The 24,893-nt window shown below is 36.3% G+C and overlaps 1 pseudogene; it reads right to left on the reverse strand.

Moving 5' to 3' along the window:
* Positions 1-246: 246 nt before the first annotated feature.
* Positions 247-1,639, reverse strand: LOC110216031 (sorting nexin-4 pseudogene; annotated as a pseudogene).
* Positions 1,640-24,893: the final 23,254 nt, after the last annotated feature.

Consider the following 24,893-nt stretch of genomic DNA (forward strand, 5'->3'; position numbering starts at 1 on the left):
TTTCTGCTGAGCTTTTGTCAAAGCAAATAGCTCAAATATAAGACAAGTAAAAATCACCCCCACAGCACTCTGATGAGTTCCCGCTTGGCCATCTTTTCTGGGTAAACCACAAGAATACAACCTTAAGTAAAAACTATCTATATGCTATCTAGCAACTACAATCAGCATAAAGAACATTGTATTTACAATGATTAAATTGTAAATTTTTATGCATACCAGGTATACCCTCCATTACATACTTGTGCTTCAGTTCTGGGGCACTTGATTGAAGAGGAATTCATTTCTATAGGATTGCATCTTGCTGAAGCATTCCTTAGTATTGGTCCACACTTGAATTCCCTTTTTGCACATACTAATTTGCATAACTGCATAGCTTATGAGATCCTCCTTTAAATCATGTTCTTTTACTCTTTGAAGCATTCAATATCTGCCAAGGCAGCTTTCACAAATTCTCTGCCTTCCAGATTTTTAGACTTCAGTTGTTCTTCTCCTTCATTCATTTGTTTCTCTAGCACCTTTATTCTGGCTTCTCTTCGCTCTGAAGTTTCTTGACCAAACAGCTTACTAGTCATTCCTTTCTGGGAGAATGTCCTCACAGTCTCTTTTTTGAGCACTTCACACTGTTGCTCTTTGGACATAAGATCCTGAACAGCTATCTCCAAGTCATACTGCATTAGCTCATGTTTCCTACAAACTTCTCTTAATGCTTCTTCATAGAAAAGGTTCAGCTGATCTGAGGAATGCTCCTCTTCTAAAATATCATCGATAGAAGCTGCATATACATCCATATGATGTCTTGCACTCTGTAGTCTACCTCCCATTTCTTTTTCTATGGCACTCCATTCACTGAAAATTCTGCCATAATTTCCATGAACTTTATAGAGACCATAGAGTCAGTCTGCCACTCTGGCTCTGACTCAAAGAAGGTGTGAGATGACAGATTGCAGCCCATCACCATGGTGTTTTAGCTCAGTAAATCACTTGTCTGGGTTTTTCACTGTGAATGTTGCATTAAGAGCTTTTAAGCTGGAATCTGCCTTTAGCTGGAATACCGTTTCATTCACTGTCTCCTTCCAGTTATTCTTCTGTGTTAAAAGCAAATAGAAGATTTGGCTTCAGAAAGGACAGAATGTGAAGCCACTCTTAAAAGAAAGTTTTCCAAACCAATTATTCATCTTTCCACAAAATCAGGATCCATGTTGTCTGCAAAAAGTTTATGCCAAATGAATTCTGCTCTCTTTTCAGGCAGAGGTAGGACAACAAAATGTGAATAGTAAACTAGCAAATAGTTTCCCAATTCAAATTCGCTATACTGTCTCCAAAGAAAATTTGTAATAATATTCTGGCCATCACTTAGTTCAACTGATCTTGTCTCAATGAGGTAAGTTGTGTAAGTTTCTTACATGTTCATGGCATTTCTTCCAGTCTTTTTTTCTGCTTCTGAAACAGTAATTTCAATTTTCTTCTACTAAAACCTACCTTCTGTCATCATGGAGTCCTCAGAGTCTGCAAGGAGGCCCTCAGTCCCGCATCCTATCCAGGCTACTTCCTCAATCCCAGCTGCATCTGGGTCAGTGTCCAGGCTCCCCAGGGACTTGGCCAGAAGCCCCAGCAGTAGGTTTAGTGCTCCCTCTTCCATCCCTAATTTCTAAAATATATAGAGATCTGAATAAAATGTATAATAATACAAGTCATTCTCCAACTGATAAATGGTCAAAGAATAAGAACAGAAAGTTTGCAGAGGAAGAAATTAAAGCTATCTACAATCATATGGAAAAGTGATCTAAATTACTATTGATTAGAGAAATGCAAATTAAAAGAACTCTGAGGTACCACCTCACAACTCTTAGATTGGCTAATATGACAGCAAAGGAAATGATAAGTTTTGGAGAAGACGTGGGAAAATTGGTACACTAATGCATTGTTGGTGGAATTCTGAACTCATCTAATCATTCTGGGGAGCAATTTGGAACTATGACCAAAAGACTGTACCATTTTATCCAGAAATACCGCCACTAGTTCTACATATCAAAGAGCTAATAAAAAAAAAAGGACCCACATGTACAAAAATATTAATAGCAGCATTTTTTTTTTGGTGGAAAAGAATTAGAAATTGAGAGGACAAATAGGAGGAATAGGAAGAACAAGATAGTGGGAAATACACGTTAGTAATTATAACTGTAAATATAAATGGAATGAATTTTCCTATGAAATGAAAGTGGATAGCAGAGTCAATCAAAAACCAGAATCCTACAATATATTGTTTACAAGAAACACATTTGAAGCAGAGGAATGCACACAGAGTAAAGGTAAGGATCTAGAGCAGAATCTACTATGCTTCAGCTGAAGCAAAAAAATAATTAATTAATTATTAATAAGTAGGTAAATAAATTTAAAAAAATAGCAATCCTGATGAAAACTAGAGTAAAAGCAAAAATAGACTTCATTAAAAGAAATGAGGAAATAAAACTATATTATCAAAACTATCTCATACTGGCTAAGAAATAGAGTGGTGCATCAGTGAAATAGATTAGGTACATAAGACACAGTAGTAAATGACCATAGCAATCTTGTGTTTGATAAACTCAAACATCCAGCCTTTGAGATAAGAACTCACCATTTGACAAAACTTGTTGGGAACAAAGTAGGTACACCAACATCTCACACAATATATTCCAAGATAAGGTCAAAATGGGTGTATGATTTAGATATAATAAGGGACACCATAAGAAATTTAGAAGAGCAAGGAATAGTCTACCTGTCAAATCTATGGGGAGGGGAAGAATTGATGACCAAAAAGAGATAAAGAGAATTACAAAATTGAAAATACATAATTTTGATCATATTAAATTGAAAAGCTTGTGTACAAACAAAACCAATGCAACTAAGATTAGAAGGAAAGCAGAAAGCTAGGAAACAATCTTTATAGCAAGTGTCTCTGATAAAGGCCTCATTTCTCAAATGTATAGAGAACTGAATCAAATTTATGAGAATACAAGCCATTTTCCAATTGATAAATAGTCAAAGGATACAAATGGACAGTTTTCAGATGAAGAAATCAAAGCTATCTATAGGCATATGAACAAATGCTCCAAATCACTTTTGATTATGTAAATGCAAATCAAAACAACTCTGAGGTACTATCTCCCACTTATCAGATTGAGTAATATGACAAAAAAAAAAAGGAAAATGATAAATGTGGGAGCGGATGTGAGAAAAATTGGGACACTGTTGGTGGAGTTGAGAACTGATCCAACCATTCTGGAGAGCCATTTGGAACTATGCCCAAGGGGCTGCCAAAATGTATACCCTTTGGTCCAGCAGTACCACTTCTAAGTCTGAATCCCAAAGAGGTCATTGAAACAAGGAAAGGGACCTACATGCAGAAAAATATTTATAGCAGCCCTGTTCATTCCCTTGGGCAATGGCTAAACAAGTTGTAGTAAATGAACGTAATGGAATACTATTGTGCTATAAGAAATGATAAGCAGGGGGATTTCAGAAAATCCTGGACAGACTTGTAGGAACTGATGCAAAGTGAAATGAGCAAAACCAGGAAAAGCATTGTACACAATATCAGTGACATCTAATAATGATCAACAATAAATGACAGCTTTTCTCAGCAACACAATGATGCAACACAAGCACAAAGTCTTCACAAAGGAAAATGCTATCCATATCCAGATAAAGAGAAGATGGACTCTGAATGTAGATCAAACCATATTTTTCCCACTTACTGTATTCTTTGACATTTATATGTTTTTTCTTTCACAACTGTAACTAATATGGATTTTTTTTACATGATAGCAGGAGTATAGATTATATCAAACTAAGTAGCATTTTTAGAAGAAGGGAGGGGAAGGAGGCACAGAAATTTGGAACTCAAAATCTTGTAAAACAAAATGCTAAAAATTTTTTCTTGACATGTAATTTAGGGAAAAATCAAATAGTATTAGAAAAAGAAAATTGCTAAAGAGTTAGAAATCATGCTCTGGGGATACAAACTCTTTGTGTGCTCTTCAAAGAGTTATTTTCCAGAGCTTAGATGAGTGGAATTTCAGGTATTGTGATATGCAAGTACAATGTAAGTTTCCTCTCACCTGGAAGGAAAAGATCATGAAGGTTTAGGAGGGACATGTTTGGTGAAGGAGATTTGATTAATTAATTTTTTTTTAGCCAATTAGGGTTAAGCAACTTGCCCAGGGTCACACAGCTAGTAAGTGTCAAGTGTTTGGTCTGAGGCTGGATTTGAACTCAGGTCCTCCTGACTTCAGGGCCTGTGCTGTATCCTCTGCACCACCTAGCTGCCCCCTATTTTTTTTACCAGGAAGACATTATGGTATGCATAATGTGAATATACAGAAAGAATGAGACAAAATGAGGGAATGAAAAGAAGAAAATTACATGAATAAAGATGGAGACAGAGAGTTGAATGAAGGCAGAGAAAGAGAGAGAAAGAGAGAGAGAGACAGACAGACAGACAGACAGACACAGAGGTGAAAACAGGCAACCCAGAAGGTATTTTGAACAGAGACAAAAAAGCAAGTGCCGAGATAGCTTTAGTGTTACCTAATCAAAGCATTCTGAAAAGCTATTTGAAACTATTTCCCAGAAGTCACATAAATGTTTATTGCTTAAAAATCTATCTTCTCACCCTTCCCCTGACTCCACCTTGAGAAAAAGGAAAGAAAATCCCCTGTTACAAATTCAAGCAAAACAAATTTCTGCATTGGCCATGTCACCCATAACATGCACACGTGCATATATAATAGGCAACATAAACATTATGTGTGTACTTGTGTGTACTTCTCATGAAGCACTCTGAGTCTTTGCCTCTCTATCTTAAGGTAGGTAACTTGTTTCATTATAAGTCCTCCAGAATTTTGATTAGTCATTTCATTAATCAGAATTCCTAAGTTGTTCAAAACTGTCTTTATAATATTGCTATCAATAGAAATTGTTGAATTCACTTATTTCTGTTTCAGCTCATACAACGTTTTCCAAGGTTTTCTGAAACATTTATTATTTATTTCTTACAGCTGTACTTATAAGCCATCACAATAAAGTTACTATAAATATTTAGGATACACCCTTAGAATGTATTCTTCATAGTACTAATTCCTTTACGATCTACATTCCCCCTAATTTCTTCTTTTCTCTTTTTTTTCCTTTCTCCTGTTGAGTGAAATGTTTCTGTTTCCAACTGTGTATGTGTATTCTTCTCTCCTTTCATTTCAGATATGCATGAAATTCATTTCTCTCCTCGATCCCTTGCTCCTTGTTTGTATAGGGTTCTATGTGCACACCCCTATTATGTGAAATAATTCTTTCTAACCTTCCTTTCCCTTCCTTCACCTCCCAGTGTGATTCATTTACCCTTACTTTTCCATTCTTTTAACACCATCAAGATGTTGGGAGCCACTACAAAGCCCTCTGTCTAATTAGACTCCATCTATGACCCTTGGCAATGAAATGGTTCAGAGGGGACACATGCACTGCCTCCCCATAATAGAATGTAAAAAAATATATATTCTTATTTAATTCCTTATGATTGTTTCTCATTTGCTTTTTAATAGTTGTTTTGAATACTGTTTGCACTTCAAACATTCTCTGCAGCTATAGTCTTTTCATCAAGAATGCTTGGAAATTCTCTATTACATTAAAGATCTGTTTTTCCCTTGTAGGATTATGTTTGCTTTTCCTATATAAGTAATTTATAGGTGTAAACCTATACTCTTTGAATTCTGAAATAACGTATTCCAAGCTCTGCAGTCTTTTAGGGTAGTGACCGCTAACTCTTGCGTGAACCTGACTATGAGACATTGGTTCTTGGATTCCTTCTTTGCTGCTGTTTGTAGTTATTTTCTATATGCAAACCCTAGATTTGTGCTAGTTTTTATTTTATTTGTGCTAGTTTCTTTCAGGAAGTGACAGCTAGAATATTTCTGTTTCCACTTTTCTCTATGGTTCTAATAGATTGAGACGGTTTTATGATGTCCTGAAATCAGATGTCTAGGTTCTTTTTTTGCCATGGCTTTCATATTGTCCAATAATTCTTAAGCTATAATTTCTTGACTTCCACTTCCGGAAGCCAAGATGGTGGAGTAAAAAGGTAGTCACTCTCACCTTCCCTTATCAACCTTTGAAAACCCAGAAAATATCACCCCAGAAAAAAAAAAACCTGGAACAGCTGAACTAGAAGAAAGATGGGGAACAGCAGTGCAGCAGCCCAGCAAACGGGTCTCTCAGTCCCTCAGCAAAAATAAGCTAAGCAGCGCTACAAAGGTCCCCAGGCAGATAAGCACCCTGCAGCATACATCTGAAAGGAGCTGAAGAAAGCAACCTAAAGTCTTTCTAAAGTCTGAGCCTTGCTGATTCCAGCCCAACACAAGGTAAGCTGTCAGAACCTCCAACTGTCAACCAGGAAGAGATCCTGAAGCCCAGGTGGTAGAGCAGGAAAACACCAACACCTGGACCTTCGAGTGCCTCACTGAGGGTGGGGGGAACCGGTGGAAACCAGCTCAGAAAACCACCAGGAGTCTCGGCAATCCACCACAAAGGAATCTCCCAGTGCATTAGCAGAAAAGAGGGAGACAACACTGCAGGGGGCCCCAGGCAGATAAACATCCTGCAGCAGCTATCTAAAAGGAGCTGAAGAAAGCTAAAGGAAGGAAAAACCAGGCAACCTAGAATTACCTGAAAGTTCCAGCCTTGCTGATTCCAGCCCAACACGAGATAAGCTGCCAGAACTCTACAGCTTCCAATTGCCAACATAAGAGGCCCCAGCACACAAAGCCAGTGACCAAGACCTAGGTTCCCAACACAAGAAGCTTGGGTCAGTGCCCTCTGCTCCCCAACAGGAGAGCTCAATCTCTTTAAAGTCCAGAGAATAAAGAAACACCATAAGTAAAAAGAAACATACCATAGATCCATATCATGAGAAGAGTGAAGATCAAGATAGAAATTCTGAAGACGACAACATTGTCAACAAACCCACATCTGCAACAACAAAAGTGAATATGAACTGGTCTGAAGCCCAAAAAGCCTTCTTAGAAGAGCTCAAGAAGGATTTTAAAAGTCTAATGAGAGAGATAGAAGAGTCCTTAAAAAAATACAATTGGCCAATTGGGGGAAAAAAGTACACTGAAGAAAACAAATCCCTTAAAAATACAATTGGCCAATTGGAGAAGGAAGTACAAAAACTAACAGAAGAAAATAATCTGTTAAAAACCAGAATTGGACAAATGGAAACTAATGACTCTATGAGACAGTGAGAATCAGTCAAACAGAAACAAAAAAATGAAAAAATGGATGAAAACATAAAATACCTCATTGGTAAAACAACTGACCTGGAAAATCGACTCAGGAGAGACAATTTAAAATTTTTGGACTACCTGAAAATCATGATGAAAAAAAGAGCCTGGACAGTGTCTTTCAGGAAATCATAAAGGAAAACTGCCCTGAATTCCTAGAACCAGAAGGGAAAATAACTACAGAAAGAATACACCAGTCACCACCTCAAAGAGATCCCAAATTGACAACACCAAGGAATATAATAACAAAATTCCAAAATTACGAAATGAAAGAGAAGGTGCTGCAAGCAGCCAGAAAGAAACAATTTAAATATCATGGAGCCACAGTCAAAATTACACATGACACTGCAGCTTCAACCTTAAAAGACTGTAGAGCACGGAATATGATATTACATAAGGCAAAGGAACTTGGATTGCAGCCAAGGATCAACTACCCTGCAAAAATGAGCATGATTTTTCAAGGGAGGAGGTGGATATTCAATGAAATAGGGGACTTACAAGCCTTCCTGATAAAAAGACCAGAGCTCAACAAAAAATTTGATCATCAAGTACAAGATTCAAGAAAGACATGAAAAGGTAAATGGGACACAAAGGTACAATATGTTGTTAATAAGGGCAAACTGTTTACATCCCTACAAGGGAAGATGACACTTGCATCTCTTGAGGACTGTATTGTTATTACACCATGTTAAAGGAGTATACATAAAGGGGGTGGATATTTGTTAACTTTGATGTAATGATAAACAAAAAATCTAATCAAGTGGGTTGAATGTATCCAAGAAAGTGGATTAGTCTGATCTTAGAAAATGTACTGAGAAAGGAGGAGGTAGACAAGGGTAAATTACATTACAGCAAAAGACATAAAATCCTATTACAGCAGAGGGAAAGAAGGGAGGGGGGAGCACTGTTTGAACCTTACTCTCATCAGATTTGGCCCAAGAAGGGAATAACATAATCAGTTAGATATAGAAATCTAAGTTGCTGTATAGTCAGTAGGAGGGAAAAGGGGAAAGAAAAGGGAGGGGGAAATAGAAGGGAGGAAAGAAGCAGTTAAGGGTAAAGGGGAAGAAAAGGGAAAGGAAGGGAGGGACTGATGGAGGTGGTGGTCAAAAGCAAAACACTAGTGAGAATTTGTACTTACAACTTCACTAATGTGAAAATATGTTTAATAAGAATGTAAATGTATAGCGTTTATTAGATTGTGCGCCCTCTTGGGGAGGGTGGTGGGGAGAAAGGGGGACAAAAATTTTAAACTCAAAAGCATATGGAAATGATTGTTGATAAATCAAAATAAATTAATAAAATAAATTAAAAATTTTAAAAGAATTAAAAAGCTGTATCTCCTTGATCTATTATTTTTTTTGCTACCTTACATTCTCTTCTATTTATTTTTAGTTTTGGGGTCTTGTTTTAATATTTCTTGATATCCCAAGGGATCATTTACTTCTATTTGGTCCATTCTTATTTTCAAAATTTGTTGTTTGGCAAGATTTTTGTTTACTTTTTTGTCATTGATCCCATTTACAATTCTTCTTCAATAGCTTTCATTAATTTTCTGTTTTTTCTAGAAAGCTCTTTCAAGAGTCCTAATTGAATTTGTGCCCAAGCTATGCTTTTTTTTTTTGAAGCTTTCCTGTAGATGCTTTATAGTCATTCTTTTCTTCTGGGTTTGATTTTGAACATCCTTCTCACTACAATATATTTTTATTGTGGGATCCTTTATTTGTTTGCTCATTCTTTCAGGGTTTTTTTTTTTTTTGAAACTTTGTGTTAAGGGCAGGCTCTGCACATTTCTGAAGGGAATGTTTGTGCTGGTTGGTCCTGTTATTACTTTCTTAGGTTACTAAGATTGTGTTATTCCAGGATCAATCAGACATGTCAGACAGGTGACTTATAAGCTTTCAGTACTCCCAAAGTGGTGTGATCCAGGACAAATTCTAATCTTCACTGCCCACCCTGGTCAGAGCTTCTGGAAGTTCCTGACTTGGTTTTGGGGCTGTGCAAAAGACTGGTGGGCTTGCTCAGTTTGGAATAATAAACTGATGCTGGACTCAGCCATTGTCCGTGAGCTTGAAAGTTTGATTCAGAGTTATAGAACTGTAGGCTTTTCTGTGCTTTGGAATTCTATCCCTGTTTTTTTCCTCTGGAGGATGGAAGCTGGATCTGAAATCCTGCTCTGCTTCTGGGATCAGAGACAGCTGCTTAATTCTGAACTTTCTTCTTTCTTGACACACAAGGACCTGTAGCTGTTCCTTTCCCAAGAGACCCCTAGAAGCCCAGTCCTCCTTATAGTCCTCCCTGGAGCTGTGACTTGGAACTTTATAGTGAGTGATAGATCTACCAGTCAACACCTTTTCATACATGTGACACAAAGCTAAACTCCTCAATGTTGGGTCTAGGACCACTTTTGCCTTGATGCATAATCTTACTTTGTGCTAGAATTTTCCAGCGCCATGCTCCTAGACAAACCTGTCTTCTCTGTTCACATGTTGCTCTGTCTCATTAAGCATACCTGGGCTCAAAAAATGACTTACTGTGATTATTTTTCTTGGATTTTCAGGTATGAATTTAGATATTTCTAGATATATTTGCAGGAATAAGGGGAGAGAAGTTCATTGTTTTTATTCCTGCTACTCTGTTCTGTTGACCTTGCATACCCTTTAAACCTGTTATAGTATTCATTGGTTTGTACCCCAAGAGTTCAAAAAATGAGGAAAATGTTCCATATGTATAGTAGCTGTTTTTGTAGCATAAAGGAACTGGAGATTAAAAAGGTGATCATTAAATGGAGAATAGCTGAACTAATTATGTTACACGACCAAAAGTGAACAGTATTATACTTTAGACTTGATTAAAGAGATGATATCAGAGCAACCTGTATTAACTAATTCAGAGTGAAGTGAACAGAACCTGGAGAACAATTTCTATTATAAGAATAAAATCATAAGGACAAAGAACTTTAAAAGAATTAAAAACTCTCATCAATGCTGTGATCAAATGCAATTCCAGAAAATTAGTGATGAGTGTACTACCAATGGTGTGCTAGAATTGGCTCATGCTAGATTGTTAGAACCAATTGTTAAATTCTCATCATGAGCATTTAGACCTCAGAAATTGACAAATGTTACAAATCAAAGCTTGATTTGTTGTTTTATTGATTTTCTCGATTAAAGAAAGTGCTGGAGAAAATGTTAATAATGCATATTAAACTTAAAAGTGTGTTGTGTTCACATTTTTTTAGAGAGCTGGTTTGTAAACATTTACTAGCATAAGCCTGCAAAGCTTCCCACATTCTGACAGGGATATGATAGATTCAAGATGAAAAATGAGATATGCATTTTTGATCAAGGCCATTGTGAGAATATATATGTATATATATATAATTTGCTACAAGGGTAATCTATGCCACAGTTCTTCAAATACATATAGTCTGATATTAAAAGGTAAGTTGTAAATTCCTTGGAGACAAGGACCATGTCTCATCTTTTGAGCATAGTAAGTGCTTAATGTGTTTGTTGAATGAATAGGGAAAATAATGTATCAGATTCTTGTTATTAAATAACTATAGGAATATGAAAATATATCACAGTTAAGTATCAGACTTTTGTTCTACCAAATATCATTACACAAACCCCAAGGTAGATACAGTGCAGAGCCTATGTCAATGGTCAAATTTAAAACAAATTCATCTAGTAGGTATTATTTTAAGAATTTAAGAATTTCTTGAAGTGTTTTTTTCTATATCAATTGAGACAGTAAATTTGCACGTAATAAAGATAGTAGGATAAAAACTTTTATTTCAAAGTAAAATAATAATATATTCTTGTAATTATTTGTCTTTAAAATACATTTGCACAGATAAGATAAATAGTAGTAAATTATAGTGAAATCATAATAAAATATTCTGGTAATTGACCATTTGGTATGCCTGGTCCTTCTATTCATCAGTGAATAGTAACATTGTAATGTAGTTTTATTAAATTTGATTAAATTTCCTTCCAACACTAGAATAAATCATATTCTTATTGTCTTGATTTTTCCACCTGAATTTGAGTTCATATTTCCACAGCTAAAGAAGTCATTACTAGTGGCCAAAGTAAAGATGATGAGCTTCTTCTTTTTAAGATTAAAGTTATGGCAATAGAAATTATGTTAGAAGTCATCTAGTCCAGCCATCTCACTTTAAAGAAAAAAAAAAATGAGACCGAGAGAAGTGAGGTGATCAAAGTTAGTGAAAGCCCCTAGATTTAAATTCAGGTCTCCTGACTCCAAACACAAATATTCTACTTCATCATGGTGTCTTTTTGCTTGGCTGGTACTCAGATAGCAGACCTAGTTTGACACCAAAACCATACTCAAAGCCTTCCAGAATGATAAATCTTGCCATTTTGTGTTCTAACCAGCAAAGCTTTCAAGAACCCAATGTCACCTTTATATGACGGTGAAATTTCAGTGTAAAACCTGATGAACTGAAGTCTATACCAGCAGAGAATGTATACATATTGGTGAGCTCCTGAATCCATTAAAAATTGAAGAACATATGTGTTTATATAACCCAATAAGCTCATTAGCTTTCTAAGAGTCTGCAAATATCACATTTTTGTCTTTAGATCTGAGATACTAGCAGACAGTGCTTTGATGTATTAAGTGAATGCTGAATTTCTTCTCACATCACACTTTCATCATTTGTGAAATACCCTCCCTCTCCCTCTCTGTGTTACAGATTCCCAATCTTTCTTCAGGATACAAATCAAATACCTGCTACACATAGCCATTCTTGACTCCTTCCTGTTGCTTGTGCTCACCATCTCTACCCACTTCCTTATTTATTTTGTATTCCTTCTTAATACACTGATGTATGTATATTATTTTCCCTGATTGAATCTTTGAAAGGGATTTTTTTTTCATTTTTAGTATTTTTATTCCCAGAGCCAAAGAGTACCTGACAAATTACAGGCACTTAATAAATGCTTGTTGATTTATTTGATTGATTACAATCAAATTTAAACATCTCCAGAAAGTATGTTAGATTTTACCTAAGCACAAATATAGGAGGCAGTTATTGTATAATCGAATGAGTACCAAAGAATTAGGAAACTTGGATTTGCACTTTGGCTCTGTTACTTATTATTAGGTGTGTGACTTTTGAGCATATCATTTAATATTTCTGAGCTTCAGTTTCCTAAATTATAAATATGAAAGTTTTGGACTGAATGGTGTCTTATGCCCTTCTTAGCTCTATTATTTCTTTGAGCTACTTCAAAACTAGGTTAATGCAATGCTGAAGTTTTACAACATTGGTCTTTTCCAACGCTATTAGGGAAGTGGGTATTGATTATCTCTGAAGTCTACAATACTGGTCAGATATAGATCAGGGAAGGAGAAACCTGTGAGTAGTCTGGCTCCTCTCCTGTCTTCTCTTCTCTCCTCCCATCCCCTCAACATGGGTTATCATGCCCTTACCTGAGGGTGTTCTACCCAAAAGAAAGTAAAATCTGATAGCTGAAACCTACCTAGTTATCTTGGGGTTTACTGGCTAGATTTCTTTCTTAAAGACCATGCCTTAAACCCAATTCACTCCTTCTCTCATTGATTGACCAACAATAGGTCCCTTCCCAAGCACCACTTAATAGTTATTTTTTGGCCAGATGATTCAGAGTGAATGCAAATAGTAATTGTTTCTCTTTAGGCCAGCAACCCTGACAGTCTTCCCCTCTCAGTTTAATTTTTTTTTTAATTGAAGTGGCCAGCCCTTGGCTCACTTCTTAAACAGGTCTAATAACTGAATAGGTGTTGCCTCAGTCGAAGTGAGAATTCCAAAAGACCTTAGCTTAAAAAGACCAAGGACTTCCACTGCATCCTGGACCATCTCCAGTTGTCCTGACGTATATCTGGCCACTGCACCAGATGGCTCTAGAAGAGAAAGTAAGGCTGGTGACTGCACAGCACTTCCTCACTCAAATCCCAATTTGATTACAAGTCATGGCATTATCTTTCCCAATGTATTGACTATCTGAATTAGTAAAACTAGACAGAAAAAATATTATTAAGACAAACCCCAGGGTCTATTAGAAAATTTATGTGCTAGAGAAAATGCTTGGTAAGCTACCTTAAGCGTTGACTGATATTGTATACTGAAGTGAAAATTAGTCTTGTGTTAACATACAACAAAATATGAATAAGGGAAAAAAAGGTCTAAGTTTGATAGTACCTCAAATGTCAATGCAGACATTATGGTCCAAACTAGATTTTTCAGTTATTTTTATGTTAACTTCCATTATTTCCTTTAAAATCATATTGAAGGCCAGTTCTCAGAATTTAGAATTCCCTTTAGTGTTTTCCTTTCTGCCTCTAAAAATTCACTCCTTGCCTTCTGCACTCTCTATGATAATTTTCTTCTTAAATTTTCTTCTCCATTTCTCTACTTCTCCTTGTCTTTGTTACCACTTTTGGTTGTCACAAATACAAAGGAAACTGCTATGAAATATTTGAATTTCAAGGCTAACCTCTAATCATGATTGTGATATTACTATTTTTAAAGAAAAATAATACTGGTGTTTGTTAAGGGAGGAGAAGGGAATTCACAGTGTACTGTTTAATAGATATTTTTCCCCAGGAATTTGTAAGCTGAAAATTTACTTTCAGCATTACTTACTCAGAGAATAGTCTTAAATATAACAGAGAAAGGAAATATCTGTTCTTTGAATTCTGTCTTCCCTATTTGAGCTCAAGAATAAATCAACCAAAAAGTATTCATTAAGCTCCAATCATCTGCCAGTCACTGTTCATAGACCAAAAAAGACACAAACCTTGCCCTCAAGGAGCTTACTTTTTATCTGAAGAAACACTGCAGGTGTGCATGCTTGTGTATGTGCATGTGGATGTGTGTGTGTGTGAGAGAGACAGAAAAAGAGAGAAAGAGAAAGAGAGAGAGAGAGACAGAGACAGAGACAGAGAATATACCATAAACACACAAACATTCTAAAAAGGATAAATATAGGATCATTTTGAAGTGTGAAGACTACTTTCTGGGGGTAATTAGGAGAGATTTCATGTAGAAGGGGATGCTCAACCTGGGATTAGAAGGGAACTAGAGATTCTACAAGACACAAGTAAGAAAAGAATGCATTTCGAGAATAGTGAACAGACTATTTAAAAGCATGGATTCAAGAAAAAAAGGTAATATTGTTCATGCCCTCTCCATGGAATGGTGTAGAGGCAAATTGCTGTGAGTCTAATCCATCTCATATTCTTTCTCCCTTTTAAGAATATTATAGACGCTAATCAGGCTTCTGTAAATGAGAGAAGAGACATGGACATTTAAAAGAGCTCAATTCTGGTGAGCTACTAGCCAAGGGAGCTCTACTATACCTCTGTAGTAGAATTGGCCAGAATTGGTGGCCAGAAAGTGGGCAGTATAAGGAATTGCTTAAGCTGCAACATAAAATGCTCTTGTCTAATATTACTTTTAAAAACACTTATTTATCTCAAATACCAGTAAATGTTGCTGTCTGTAGCATGTGGCTGTTTCTTTTGTGATATCATATTACATGTATTACCCTGATGGCTCCAAGCTTCTCTTGGAAAATATCATGTAAGGGCACAACATTTATGTCTTAACTTAGAGTACACACATGCTTTGGCTACTCTGCCATCTCATTAGAAAGAGCTACAGTACTGGCACTATTATTAGGGAAGCCATGTGAAAATCCAGGAGCCATTGTAAGTAATTCCATGGCTAGCCTAGATAGCACTGTCTGCAATATGTAAATAAATGGAAAGATATTTGCTGATTGTTGGTGAGTAATTAGGCTGGTCACCATCTTGGCCAGTTTGGTTTGCTTACAGAATCATAGTAAGTGGAGGAGGGCATCTTTTTTTTTTTTTCCTGGATGGGCTACTCTGGAATGCTAAGGGCATTCAGATGTAGTCCAGATTGAATCTCTGCTAAGAATCTCATTCATCATACTTATGACATGTTTTAGAACCTCATTTTTTAGAACCTACAAATACATGATGTAGAATATCTCTCATTCCCCTGTCTATCAGGAGAGGTTGGGACACATGATTCATCAACTCAAGGAGCAAGTATAAAAGGTAGCAAGTGAGCAAGAGTGCCATGCTTGTGTTATGACTCAACCCTGCATGAGTCCACTACCCTCTTTGTCATTAATATTTAAATGTCAATGGCAACAATATTGACTTTTTGGACTGGGAAGAATAAGCATCTGCCATATAGCCTCCTATGTTGATAGGAAATTAGTCACAGGCACTTTTGATATAGAGGAATTTGAAGGGTACTCTCTGGAGTACAAATTTCATCTCATCTTAGAGTTAGTCTCCTAACAACTCAATGTGAATTTTCTGGTTGTTTGAGAGTACTCATCTAAAGTATATATGGTACAGACTTACCAAGATACTGAAAAGGATGATGGATAATTTTAGCCTTTGTCAGTTTGTTCTGCCAACTCAAAGATATCTTGGTTTGAAGAAATCAATATCCGTGGAAATATTTTTAAATGGCTTTGAATACATAAAATACACTTGGTGATATGATGAGCTAGGCTGTTATGACAATGTAACTGAATTCTAGAAAATTGACAAAGAGGTTCAAGACAAGAAAAACTATATTGCACTATTGAAATGGCAGAAGATTACAATAATAGACTTGCCATGGCCTGTGCTTCTGATACGACGAGGAGACAGATGGGACCTGAGGCTTATCAAGGACAACATAGCCAATTCTCTCAGTATCTCATGATATAGCCATAGAGGGATGGATAGGGCTGAAATTCCCAACGTAGGGGGACTGATAATCTCACCTTTTGGTGCATATGGCAATGAAGTAGACAAGAGTGGGGAAAAAAAAAAAGTCCTGGAAGATGATCAAGGCTTCTCTACTGGTTTCTTCCACTTGTCTCTATTAGCTTCTCATCTTCTTTAAAAAAAAATGACTACATAGTATACTTGGTTTCTTGGATAATTTCACTGAATTAAAAAAACAATATACCCCATTGATATTGATACAATATAAAGAGAATAAGAGACACCTTCCTCCCCAATATGTTTGCTAAGCTTCCTGTATCAGAATTATGAGAGAACATAGATTTTAATGTTACATAGGATGGGTAGTCATGGATAGATGGTGATCTGTATTATTGGTGGAACTACTTATATTAGTGAGATCACAGACTCCTTGTTCCTCTGGAATTCAGTTAATATTATATCTATTTTCACGTATTTTTATTTATTTTGTCAAAATTTTTCAATTGCATTTTAATCTGGTTCAGGTCTCATTTGGGAGTATTATGGGATTCTACATAATACCTGTAGCCAACCCTCTAAGAATATAAATTGAAAAGAATTTTGTCATTACTTCTCTTTAATATGCCTTGGGGCTTATCCTTTTTGAGAATTTAATGGCTCGTGTATGGTGAAAGAGAACATTTCTAGATTGTTAACTAATATTTCTGCAAAGTGAAGTTTAAATTGCCAATCAAATATAAATGTGAGACATGGAAAGAATTGTTTTGTGTGTATAAAGTCATAGATCAATCTGATTTTTCTCCTCATACATTCACAATGGATGATGCACAATCAGCAACTAAAACACAACCGACAATGTCATATCCACCACTGAGATCATTCTATGACAGTAATGGCCATAAGAAACATGGGAATTTCTGCAGCTAAAGAGAGCTGGGATAGATCGAGAATGTAGGTTTATAACATGTAATCAGGTATTTTTTAAAACCACAAGCTCCTTAAACCACAGTCCAGGTCAATGTAATTATTTTGCTTTTTCCCCTTCATATCAAGCCCACACTTTTTTTTTATTCTAGATTCTGCTAATTATTATGTATATAATGGTTTTTTTTTTTACTTTTCAACATTTACTTCCACAAGATTTTGAGTTCGAAATTTTCTCCCCATCTCATCCCTCCCCACACCCCAAGATGGCATGCATTCTGGATACCCCTTTCCCTAGTCTGCTCTCTCTTCTATCTCTCCCCCCCTTTCTCTTATCACCTTCCCCTTCTATTTTCCTGTAGGGCAGGATAGACTTCTATACCCCATTTCCTGTATTTCTTATTTCCTAGTTGCATGTGAAAACATTTTTTTCAATTTTTTTAATTTTTATTTTTTTAATTTTTTTTCCACATGCTTTTGAGTTGAAAATTTTTCTCCTTTTCTCCCCCCCTCCCCAAGCAGCACACTGATATAGGCTTTACATTTACATACCCATTAAACATATTTTCACATTAGTGAAGTTGTAAGTAAAAATTAAAACCAATAGGAGGAACCATCAGAAAGATGATACAAAACTCAACAGAAGGTAAAAATAAGTGATAGCGATTCGACTTCCATAGTTCTTTCTTTGGATGTGGACAGCATTTTCCATCCTGAGGCCTCTGGAGATGTCTTAGATCCTCATAATGCTGAGAAGGGTTCAGTTTAACAATTTTAGTCATTGCATAATGTGGCTGTTATTGTGTACAAAGTCCTCTTGGTTCTGCTCACTTCACTCAGCATCAGACCATATAAGTCTTTCCAGGTTTTTCTGAAGTCAGCCTGTTCATCATTTCTTATAGCACAATAGTATTCCATTACATTCATATACCACAACTTGCTCAGCCATTCCCCAATTGATGGGCATCCTCTCAATTTCCAATTCTTTGCCACCACAAAAAGAGCTGCTATGAATATTTTTGTACATGTGGGTCCTTTTCCCATTTGTTTGATCTCTTTGGGATATAGCCCTAGAAGTGCTATTGCTGGATCAAAGGGTATGCACATTTTTGTAGCCCTTTGGGCATAGTTCCAAATTGTTCTCCAAAATGGTTGGATCATTTCACAACTCCACCAACAATGTACTAGTGTTCCAATTTTCCCACATCTTCTCAACATTTATCATTTTCCTGTTTTGTCATGTTGGCCAATCTGATAGGTGTGATGTGGTACCTCAGAGTTGTTTTGATTTGCATTTCTCTAATCAATAACGATTTAGAGCATTTTTTCATATGACTATAGATGGCTTTAATTTCTTCATCTGAGAACTGCCTGTTCATATCCTTTGACCATTTATCAAATGGGGAATGGCTTGTGTTCTTCTAAATTTGTCTTAATTCTCTATATATTTTAGAAATGAGGCCTTTATCAGAGAGACTGGTTGTAAAAATTCTTTCCCAATTTTCTACTTTCCTTCTAATCTTAGTTGCATTGGCTTTGTTTGTGCAAAAACTTTTCAATTTAATGTAATCAAAATTATCCATTTTGCTTTTCATAATGTTCTCTATCTCCTGTTTGGTCATGAATTCTTCTGTTCTCCATAGATCTGATAGGTAAACTATTCCTTGTTCTCCCAGTTTACTTATGGTATCAGCCTTTATATCTAAGTCATGAACCCATTTTGACTTTATTTTGGTATATGGTGTGAGATTTGGGTCTATGCCTAGTTTCTGCCATACTCTTTTCCAGTTTTCCCAGCAGTTTTTTTCAAAGAGTGGGTTCTTATCCCAGAAGCTGGGGTCTTTGGGTTTATCAAATAATAGATTACTATAGTCATTGACTACTGTGTCTTGCATATTTAACCTATTCCACTGATCCACCTCCCTATTTCTTAGCCAGTACCAAGCAGTTTTGATGATTGCTGCTTTATAATACAATTTAAGATCTGGAATTGCTAGGCCACCTTCCCCTGCATTTCTTTTCATTAGTTCCTTTGATATTCTGGACCTTTTGTTTTTCCAAATGAATCTTGTTATTATTTTTCTAACTCTATAAAATAATTTTTGGTAGTTTGATTGGTATGGCACTGAATAAGTAAATTAGCTTAGGTAGGATTGTCATTTTTATTATATTAGCTCGGCCTACCCATGAGCAACTGATGTTTTTCCAATTATTTAGATCTGATTTTATTTGTGTGAAAAGTGTTTTGTAATTGTGTTCATAGAGTTCCTGGGTTTGTTTCGGGAGGTAGACTCCTAAATATTTTATAATGTCTACAGTAAGTTTAAATGGGATTTCTCTTTCTATCTCTTGCTGTTGGGCTTTGTTGGTAATATATAGAAATGCTGATGATTTATGTGGGTTTATTTTATAGCCTGCAACTTTGCTAAAGTTGTTTATTATTTCAAGTAGTTTTTTACTTGATTCTCTAGGATTCTCTAAGTATATCATCATGTCATCTGCAAAGAGTGATAGCTTTGTTTCTTCTTTGCCTATTCTAATGCCTTCAATTTCTTTTTCTTCTCTTATTGCTAAAGCTAATTTTCCAGTACAATATTGAATAACAGTGGTGATAATGGACATCCTTGTTTCACCCCATCTTATTGGAAATGCTTCTAGCCTGTCCCCATTACATATAATGCTTGCTGAAGGTTTTAGATAATGCTATTTATTATTTTAAGGAAGACTCCATTTATACCTATGCTTTCTAGTGTTTTTAATAGGAATGGGTGTTGTATTTTCAAAAGCTTTTTCTGCATCTATTGAGATGATCATGTGGTTTCTGTTGGTTTTGTGTTGATATGCTCAATGATGCTGATAGTTTTCCTAATATTGAACCAACCCTGCATTCCTGGTATAAATCCTACCTGGTCATAGTGTATTATTCTTGTGATAAGTTGCTGCAATCTATTGCTAGTATTTTGTTTAAAATTTTTGCATCTATATTCATTAGAGAAATTGGTCTATAATTTTCTTTCTCTATTTTGACTCTTCCTGGTTTAGGTATCAACACCATATTTGTATCATAAAAAGAATTTGGTAAGACTCCTTCTTCACCTATTTTCCCAAATAGTCTATATAGTATTGGAATTAATTGTTCTTTAAATGTTTGATAGAATTCGCATGTAAATCCATCTGGCCCTGGAGATTTTTTCCTAGGGAGTTCATCAATGGCTTGTTCAATTTCTTTTTCTGAGATGGGGTTATTTAAGTATTTTACTTCCTCTTCTTAATCTGGGCAATTTATATTTTTGTAAATATGTATCCATTTCACTAAGATTGTCAAATTTGTTGGCATATAGTTGGGCAAAATAATTCCTAATTATTGTTTTAATTTCCTCTTCCTTGGTGGTAGCTTCACCCTTTTCATTCTTGATACTAGTAATTTGGTTTTCTTCTTTCTTTTTTTAATTAAATTAACCAAAGGTTTCTATTTTATTGGTTTTTTCATAAAACCAGCTCTTAGTTTTATTTATTAGTTCAATAGTTTTCTTAATTTCAATTTTATTAATTTTTCCTTTGGTTTTCAATATTTCTAATTTGGTTTTAGTTGAGGATTTTTAATTTGTTCTTTTTCTAGTTTTTTTAGTTGCATGCCCAATTCATTAATCTCCTCTTTTAAAATTTTATTTATGTAAGCATTTAGAGATGTAAAACTTCCCCTAAGAACTGCTTTCGCTGCATCCCACAGGTGTTGGTATGTTGTCTCATTATTGTCACTCTCTTGAATGAAATTATTGATTGTTTCTATGATTTGTTGTTTGACCCAATCATTTTTTAGGATTAGATTATTTAGTTTCCAATTATTTTTTAGTCTTATCTTTCCATGGCCCTTTATTACATATAATTTTTATTGCATCATGATCTGAAAAGGATGCATTTAATATTTCTGCCTTTCTGCATTGGATTGTGAGGTTTTTATGACCTAGTACATGGTCAATTTTTGTGTATGTACCATGTACTGAAGAGAAAAAAGTATATTCCTTTCTATCCCCATTCAGTTTTCTCCAGAAGTCTATCATACCTAACTTTTCTAATGTTCTATTCACCTCCTTAACTTCTTTCTTGTTTATTTTGTGGTTAGACTTATCTAGTGCAGAGGGGGAGGTTCAGGTCCCACTAGTATAGTTTTGCTGTCTATTTCTTCCTGTAACTCCCTGAACTTCTCTCTAAGAATTTGGATGCTATACCATTTGGTGCATATATGTTTAGTAATGATATTACTTCATTGTCTTATGGCGCTTTTAGCAGGATGTAGTTTCCTTCCTTATTCTTTTGATTAGATCTATTTTTGCTTTTGCTTTATCATAGATCAGGATTGCTACCCCTGCTTTTTTTACTTCAGCTAACGCATAGTATATTCTGCTCCAGCCTTTTACCTGTAGCCTGTATGTGTCACTCTTTTTCAAATGTGTTTCCTGTAAATAACATATTGTAGGATTATGGTTTTTAATCCATTCTGCAATCCATTTCCATTTTATGGGAGAGTTCATCCCATTCACATTCACACTTATGATCACTATCTGTGTCTTTCGCCACCCTTTTTCCCCCCCCTTTCACCTTTTCTTTCTCCTTTCTCCTTTCTCCCCTTCACTAGTGTTTTGCTTTTGACCACTGCCTCCTTCAATCCCTTCCCCCTTTTATTATCCCTTTTCCTTTTCTTCCCCTTTATTCTTACTGTTACTTCACTCCCTTCTTTCCCCCCTCCCTTTTCTTTCCCCTTTTCCCTCCTACTGCCTATAGGGTAAGTTAGATTTCTATACCTCACTGATTATATTATGCCCTTCTTGAGCCTAATCTGATGAGAGTAAGGTTCAAACAATGCTCCCCCCTCTTCTTTCCCTCTGCTGTAATAGAATTTTGTGTCTTTTCCTGTAATATAATTTACCCTTGTCTGCCTCCTCCTTTCTCAGTACCTTCTCTAAGATTAGATTGATGCACTTATTTGGATCCATTTAACCCATTTCATTAGATGTTTTTTTTTTTTATCATTACATCAAAGTCAACTAATATCCACCCTCTTTATGTATACTCTTTTAACAAGGTGCAATAACAATACAGTTCTCAAAGGTTGCAAGTCTCATATTCCCTTGTAGGGGTTTAAACAGCCCCCCCCCTTTTTAACAACATATTGTATCCTGTCCCATTTACCTTTTTAAGTCCTTCTTGAGTCCTGTACTTGAAGATCAAATTTTTTGTCGAGCTCTGGTCTTTTTAACAGGAAAGTTTGGAAGTCTCCTATTTCGTTGAATATCCACCTCCTCCCTTGAAAAATGATGCTCATTTTTGCTGGGTAATTGATCCTTGGCTGCATTCCAAGCTCCTTTGCCTTACAGAATATCATGTTCCATGCCCTGTGGTCTTTTAATGTAGAAGCTGCAAGGTCCTGTGTAATCCTGACTGTGGTTCCATGATATTTAAATTCTTTCTTTCTGGCTGCTTGCAGCACCTTCTCTTTCATCTGGTAATTTTGGAATTTTGCTATTATATTTCTTGGCATTGTCAATTTGGGATCTCTTTCAGGTGGTGACTGGTGTATTCTTTCTATGGTTATTTTCCCTTCTGGTTCTAGGACTTCTGGGCAGTTTTCCTTTATGATTTCCTGAAAGATACCGTCCAGGCTCTTTTTTTATCATGATTTTCAGGTAGTCCAATAATTTTTAAATTGCCTCTCCTGAGTCATTTTCCAGGTCGTTGTTTTACTGATGAGGTATTTTACATTTTCATCATTTTTTCATTTTTTTGTTTCTGTTTGAGTGATTCTTGCTCTCTCATAGAGACATTAGTTTCCATTTGTCCAATTCTAGTTTTTAACAGATTGTTTTCTTCTGTTAGTTTTTGTCCTTCTTCAATTGGCCAATTGTGTTTTCTAGGGACTTGTTTTCTTCAGTGTATTTTTTTTCCAACTTGGCCAATTGTATTTTTGAAGGACTCTTTTACCTCTCTCATTTGACTATTAAAATCCTTCTTGAGCTCTTCTAAGAAGGCTTTTTGGGCTTCAGACCAGTTCATATTCCCTTTTGTTGTTGCAGATGTGGGTTTGTTGACAATGTTGTCCTCTTCAGAATTTCTGTCTTGATCTTCACTCTTCTCATAACATGAATCATGGTTACGTTTCTTTTTACTCATGGTGTTTCTTTATTCCCTGGCCTTTAAAGAGATTGAGCTCTCCTGCTGGGGCACAGAGGGTACTGACCCAAGCTTCTTGTGTTGGGAGCCTAGGTCTTGGTCACTGGCTTTGTGTTCTGGGGCCTCTTATGCTGGGAATTGGAGGCTGTAGGTTTCTGGCAGCTTACCTCATATTGGGCTGGAATCAGCAAGGCTGGAACTTTCAGGCAATTCTAGGTTGCCTGCTTTTCCTTTCCTTTAGCTTTCTTCAGCTCCTTTTAGATGGCTGCTGCAGGATGTTTATCTGCCTGGGGCCCCCTGCAGTGTTGTCTCCCTCTTTTCTGCTAATGCACTGGGAGATTCCTTTGTGGTGGATTGCCGAGACTCCTGGTGGTTTTCTGAGCTGGTTTCCACCGGTTCCCCCCACCCTCAGTGAGGCACTCAGAGGTCCAGGTGTTGGTGTTTGCCTGCTCTACCACCTGGGCTTCAGGATTTCTTCACAATTGGGGGCTTCAGGGCTCCTAAGCTCTCCTGGTGTTGGGTTGGAATCAGCAAGGCTGGGGCTTTAGGAAGCCTTTAGGTTGTTTTCTTCACCTCCTTTCAGATGAATGCCGCAGGGTACTTATCCACCTGGGGCCCCTTGTTTTTGCTGAGGCACTGGGAGACCCGTTTGCTGGGCTACTGCACTGCTGCTCCTTGTGTTTCTTCTAGGTCAGGTGTTCCAGGGTTTTTTTTTTCTGGGGTGATATTTTCTGGGTTTTCAGAGGTTGATAGGGGAGAGTGAGAATGACTACCTTTTCACTCTGCCATCTTGTGTCCCAGAAAGAAAATTTTTTTTAAACATGTGTTTTTAAAACTTTGGGTTCCAAATTTTCTCCCTTCCTCCCTCCCCAGCCACCCTCATTAAAAAGGCAAGCAACTCAATATAGGTTATGCATGTGCAGTTATGCAAAATATTTCCACAGTAGACATGTCGTGAAAAACTAACTCTATTTCCCTTAATCCTATCCTGCCCCACCCCCGTTTATTCCATTCTTTCTTTTGGCCCCTGTCCCTCCTCAGAAGTATTTGCTTCTGATTACCCCCTTTCTCAATCTGTCCTCCTCTCTATGATCCATTTGCTCTCTTGTCCCCTTCTCCCCCTCTTTTCCTGTAGGGTAAGACAGATTTCCATACCCAATTGAATGCGTATGTTATACCCTCCTTAAGCAGAATCTGATAAGAATAAGATTCTCTCTTTCCCTCTCACCTTCCCCTGTTTCCCCTCCACTTTAAGAGCCTTTTCTTTTCTTTTTTTTGTGAGATAATTTACCCCATTCTACCTCTCCCTTTCTTCTTCTCCTAGTATAATCTTCTCTCATCCCTTAATTTTATTCTCCAGATATGACCACTTAAACTTTAACTCACCTTGTGCCCTCTATCTATCTATCTATCTATACATACATACATATAATTTTTCCCTCCAAGTACCATAATACTGACAAAGGTCACATGAGTTATAAATATTATCTTTCCATGCAGTAATATAAACAGTTCAACCTTAATAAGTCTCATGATTTCTCTTTCCTGTTTACCTCTTCATATTTCACTTGAGTCTTACATTTGAAAGCCAAATTTTCTATTCAGCTGTGGTCTTTTCATCAAGAATGTTTGAAAGTCCTCTATTTCACTGAATGACCATTTTTCCTCCTAAAGGATTATACTCAGTTTTGCTGGATAGATGATGCTTGGTTGTAATCCTAT

Source organism: Phascolarctos cinereus, unplaced genomic scaffold, assembly GCF_003287225.1.
Source record: "Phascolarctos cinereus isolate Bilbo 61053 unplaced genomic scaffold, phaCin_HiC Scaffold_9;HRSCAF=440, whole genome shotgun sequence".
Taxonomy (NCBI): domain Eukaryota; kingdom Metazoa; phylum Chordata; class Mammalia; order Diprotodontia; family Phascolarctidae; genus Phascolarctos; species Phascolarctos cinereus.